A 6,478-nucleotide genomic window follows, 5' to 3' on the forward strand; every position below is an offset into this window, starting at 1 on the left:
CGGCAAAATCAGCTTTAGTTGTGACATCGTAACATTAACGTATTTCAACTGGGCGAACATTGACTAGTATAGATCCCTAAACAATGAAAATTAAAGTCTGTTGTCAGAACGATGAAACTGCTATTTATCACGTATTATTAAAATGAGTAGCGCATACAACGATATTATTAAATAGAACAATACAATAATAAAAATGAACTATAGGTGCCGGCAACGTTGAATGAGGACATTGCTACCTGCATGAACCTAACTGGTTACATCATCGGCTTTGTTTGAACTGAACATTAATTTGAACAATTTTTATATATGGTTAAAATATTGGTGAATTAATTTTCTTTTGAAAGATGTCGAGACAATAAAATGCCGGCAAAAGATCTCGTGACATCTCCAACCTGGACCCTTGTTCCTGGCGGTGCTTAACTCAGATCGTGACGACCTCAACTGGTACATTATTCCACGCGAACTCGGCATGAACCCTCGAGATCTCCTGGCCTGCTCTGACGATTTTTCCTCCATGAAGCCCTCTGGCGTCTCGATAACTGACCATGCACATCAAGAAAGTTGCCGCCGGCGGTGTAGTAGCTCTTCGGACGAAACGTGACTAAACTTGTTGAAGAAAGAAGAGCTTGAGGTAACACTGTGCATCTATGTTCATCATCTATTCGTGGCATTCTCAACGGCGTGTATAACCATAGCGCATGAAGGCATTGTTTGTTTTCAATGATGTTACTCATATGACACGAACAATATTAGCAAGAGGTATTGATTTATTGTAAAGCGTTGACGTTATTGTTTATGAACGTTCGGTTAAACGGCAACATGTTACAGCATATGGCTAAAGACTTTGCTGATCTTTGATAACGGTTACTTTTCTTTCCTCTTGTACCGGATGATACGACTGTAGTCATCTTTTGTCAATTAAAGAACAAATGTGACTTATTGTGATGATAGTGTTTAAACTCTGAAGCATACCGCTTAACTAATCATTTAACAAACTTTCGCACTGCTAGTGAAGCGACCCGCATAGTGGGCTGGTGAAAGTCGATATATATTCAATGAACGCGACGGCTGGCGAGCTCACGGTACTTATTGAAACATCTCATCTGATTCCGAAATGCTGAATCGATAACCGTGTTGATGCTGGTTAATTTGATATAACATTATTGCTGAAGTGTGGCGTTAAGCGCAAAGGAACCTGAATTAATAGATTTCGCAAAAATATTATTATTCGATAGCGCTGAATAAGTACTGACCATATTATGCCTAATCTTCGTGAATATTAATTTCTTGTATTCTTTCGGACGAAATGCTGAAGCATCGAAGCGGAGTCGTATTCGTGAATTCTTGACGATAAAGTTTTATGATAAATGATTTGATTTCAATAAATGTCGAGTGGTGGTGTGGTGGTTTTGGTTTGCATGCTCGCTTATATTCCTGACGGCGGTCTGTAATGGCGATGCCAGACCGGTAATCCGGTGATGACGGCATCGTCTGCACGGTAACGATATTGATCGGCAAAGTCGGCGGCAACTACCCGATCCCGATAACACTCTTCACGATAACCTGGCAGCACATCGAGTTGCTGAATTACCCTCTTCGCAGTCGTCGAGAATATCGCTATTGTCTTCGAGTCATGTTTAGAGAAAAGCGTAATGACTACCTACACGACATCGACATGTGTGTTTTATCTTCAATAAGCGTTGATTTCGACCAGAGGTAACTACTCGCCAGTAGGGTAAGAAAAGAGCTTTGGTGGTTAATGTTTCCGGTGTGGCGTCGAAGATTAATACTACTGGATTCTTAACGAAGGCAATGACGTTAATGGCGTATTGCCTTTTTACCGTAACATAGTGCTCGCTCGCTCATACGATATCAAAATATAAACTATCTTGTTTCGTACTGTAATCTGAACGCGATGAATGCAAAATAACGCCAACCGCGCTCATAAAAACGGGTGCTTATATGAGCAAGGCAACGCCGAAGCAAAGAGATGATACTGAATATTTATCTTCTTGTTGGAAATTGAAGACAAAATAATAATAATGATAACAGATTTATAGTTGAACACCTGGATGACTTGATCGTTGATCGTTGAACGAGTGAACAACTTTGTTCATCGTGCCGATACCGTCATGGCTCTTTCTCGAAGACATTCGGGCACCAAAATGTTAGTTAACACAACATCAATGATTATGTCGATAAATCATTTGTTTAACACGAAGGTGTCGCTCTTTGATCCATGCTGACGAAGACAACCGAATAAATTCTTCACTACGGGATCATTTGGAGAAGTTAATTGATCTTCAAGCGTGTAACGACGAAAAGGGACTTCAATGAACGGCGCACTCGGTGCTTCAATGAAGTGGAACAAATATGATATTCAGCTGCTGTTTTCAAACTCTGTAAGTGGAATCGTAAGGAATAGTGGTGAATCTTCGGGGCAGTCTGAATTTGTTGGAATAGATTGTTCTGAATTGTTGTTATTCATTATCATGACATATGTTGACGCAGAGGTACATGTGAGATGATAATGATTTCAGGCTTTGACGAAGTCTAATTTTACGGTATGAAGGTAATGACCGGTGCTTGATATTTGCTGAACTCGTCATAAACACATGTCTCTAACGGTATATTCTCCAAAGATGCGTTAATGTCATAGATGACGTTTCTCCTTTGTTATTCAGAATGTGATTTTATTCTGTGTTTTCTGGCCTTTGATGTTCGTGTCTTCACCGGCAACGTATTGGGCTATATTCATATTTCTTCCTTGTTAAGAGACCTTCATTTTACGTATCGAACGATTTGTCATGTTGAAATAATGCGGCCGTCATCAACGAATGAACATTAACTGGTGAAGCGGCGATTCAATATTGTTATGGTGTGCGTATTATTGATGTGTTTGTTTGTTTTAATTTAATGATATCACGATTGAAGTGATGATGTGGTGCAATGTTTAAAGTTTGAGCATTAGTCATCTTTACGCATCATGTTCAAATTGACGGCGTTGTGGCTGACGCGCGCTTCGAGTTGCTCGCTGACTGGGACCTTTGACATTCGAACAATGGTGTGTTTGCGACGTTCCATAATTCGGCGTGCTTTGCTGGATAGCCAGTTTATTATTGAAGCTGCATGGAAGTGGTGCTGCAACTTTCGCATGATGGACCTTTATACCGTCGTCGGTTCTAACGTTTCCGGACACGACTGCTCTTCAAAACGACGCTTTCGGTATCGGCTATATCTGTTCGCCGCTGGCAGTTTATAATGTTTATGTGACCGATATTAGTGATTGATGATTAAAGGATGGCGTCGTCGACGGCTATTGCGGCATATCGTATCGATGAGCGAAATCATCGTAACCGAAACCTGATCGTCGAACAGTAAAACAACCAGGTATCACCGGATAACGATGATAAGGCATTCTGGCGGCTAATGAAAATAGACTGTCAGATCAAAGCCGGTAACTTCGAAGGAATGATCGCCAAGGTTCTATGGACTTACAATGTTGAATTTGATGTGCTGTATATTCGGTGATCAAATCTTCGCTTTCATTGTTCGTTCGATATCGTGAATGTCTGAATATTATTGACTTTGTCTGTCGTTCTATTTTGCTGATTTATTACGAGGAATGTTAAGTGTATCTTCGATGATGATCAGAAGGTATAACTGTATTTGTTCAATATTTCATGACGACGTCTGAAAAGTGAAATGTCGTTAGTTTAATCGATCGAACCGCTTCGATTCTATCAATTTCGCGGCCTGGTAGGCTGAATCAACTTCTATCGATCAGATATTGTTCGAACTGTTACTGACTTTGCTCAGTTGGTTATCGGTTCGAATCGTCGAGTATTGATTATGTGTTTGAAGAAAACATTAACAGGCAACATTTAAACCGACAAATACGATACCAATATAATTGAGCGGTCATGGGGTTGCTGAAAACTAAATCGCTTTCGAAATGTCGATGATACTACCGACGATCGAAGGTGTGTAACGTTATTTCTCTGTGCAGCGTTTAACGTGAACAGTATTCGAAACAATTTCAATCTTCAAAAGGTGAAATCGCGTTTATGAACGAAGAGTTCGTAATCTTGGCACGGCGGCTTTTATTAGACGATGAACGAACTGCCCCGATGGACGAAGTCGGCTGTGTATTTTCAACCGGCAATTGAACGTCGCGGCAGATAGTCACTACCTTCGCCGCTCTTTCACTGCAATAGATGACAATGGATGACCGATGATGACGTGTTTGACTTTGATTCGTTTCCACGTCTGGTTAATTCGATGTTCGTCGGTGAATCGAAGATTTATTGACGAGGTGGCACCGAACGGTGCTGTATCTTCAAGGCGTTGTCTCTGATTTCCTCTGCTGGAGTCGCAATCGGAGAGCATGTGACGACCCGAACCGGTGCTGCTGCCTGACCCTCCGCACGCCAGATGTTTTATTGATGCGCTTCCGCCATGGTCTCGCCGGCTCGGTATGTTGCGGTGAGGCAAAACGTTTCTCCGATCCCAACTTACTGTCGCCGGTGAATGATGATTCATCACTGACAGTCTTCCGGTACAAACTTCCGGTCACGGGCTCTACGACTACGTTAAAACATTGCTGGGGCGACCTTTCTTGTCGATCACGCTGCGCAATCATTCACATTGGAATCGCGGAACTAGACGCTCGAGGTGCGGGCATTAGCATTTCACGTCATTTCGAAAAGTTTGTCAGTTCATTTCGAATTTCGGCGTTCACAGGCTTAGTGTGGATGTGTGCAGACGATCTTGCGAAACAATCCCCGAACGGCATGTTCCGACAATACCGATGAGCCGTTGAAGCGGAAGCGACCTGCTTCAGGCGGACTATGATACGTGTTTCATCGCCAATCGTAACGATGATTTCTCTTCAAACGCAACATTTGTTAAATATTTGGTTTTGCATGTTTTCTTGGTGACGCGGCGAATGACTCATCAGGCAGCTAAAACTGGGGAAGTGATTGCCGCGTTTGTTTGCTGGTGTTTAATTATATTACGCAAAGATGAACGTTTTGAAGAAAATGTTGTTTGTGTTGTGCGGCAACGAAGGTCGAATATTCTCGAATCGCTTTTGAAGTGTTGTTTCAGCATTACCTCAAACTCATCTGTGGCTATCTTCGCTCTGTCAGTATGACTGTCGCTGTCGCTAAACCGCATCAACGCTTCTCTGCTCAAATCGTTAATTATCCAGAAATTACGTCACTTGCTTGTCAGTTATTATGCTCACTTTAATGCTGCGCTGTATGTATTGTCGCTGATTTTCTATTGCCTTTGCAACTTCACTGAACGTTGGCCCAAATGAAGATTACGATTACTAAACGATTTATTGTAGTGATTTACTGACCAGAGAGATAACGGCAAATACAGCAATGAAAAAACTTTATACATTTCATTAAGCACGCCGAAACTGTCTTCGCGGGAATATTTTCATCGAAAGGTTCGGACTTACCGTCAACGTCCATTACGGGTGAACGTCGCGCTCGTCAGAATAAATGAACCGCCGGTGAACGATAAAGGGCTGCCGCTACTTTTATATTCGATTCTTTTATCATGATTTAAACCGGCAACTTTTGAGCAGAAGAAACTTTGAATATTGGACAGCACGTTGAAGGTGGAAATTTGCTGTATTAACAATCTACGAGCTTCGAAAGAATATATTTCGAAAATTGTTCTGAGGAAACATGTTCGGTGTTCTTTGAAGCAAAAGACATTCGCATAATGCCATCACTGTTTGCATCGGTTACGCCAAGAAACGTTTCACCGATTAATGAAGAATAGAACGGTGAGCACTGCTACCAACAATGGTACGCAAACCTCGAATAACAGTAAATTTCATCGGTTTTATTACGGGGTATCAAAACAATGTTCGTGTGCTGTGAGTTCGGTCATCGCTGACACAATTCGGCAGTCGAACTGAAGTCATGTCGTGATGATTAATCTCGTTGATGCCGATGCATTCTCGCCATCTGCATATTATTTCGCGAAGTGCGGAGAAATTCGTCGTCAGCTTTCGCCATTCTGTCTGGAGCCGCATACCAGAACTGAAGTCGGTGTCATTGATGGTAACAAATCGTCAGAAGCGTTGCGAAAGTGTTCTGGCGACCAGCTCTGCGCCAATGGTGTTCGAATTTCCGGAGGGCGTAGTCGTCGACTCTGAAGCTGGTAAACCGTCGCGATTAATCAAAATCTGTTCTCGAAGCCAATAACGAACGTATGTCAACTCGCTCTTTCGCTCTCAATATCATCAAATCGCCTCCCCATCGTCGTGTACCCCGGACCACTGATTGACCTGATTCCGTATTCAACTTAACGCTGAACTGATGAAGCAAACGAATTAACGGCTCGAAGATTGATTTCTGATGGTTGAATGCGACGTTGTCGACCAGTTACGTAATGCGAGCTGCAGTCGTAGGCACTTCGGCGGTTATTGAACGGCGCGGTGTAACATATCGTCTTC

This window comes from Haliotis rubra, unplaced genomic scaffold, assembly GCF_003918875.1.
Source record: "Haliotis rubra isolate DU_JTF1 unplaced genomic scaffold, ASM391887v1 Scf1850, whole genome shotgun sequence".
NCBI lineage: Eukaryota > Metazoa > Mollusca > Gastropoda > Lepetellida > Haliotidae > Haliotis > Haliotis rubra.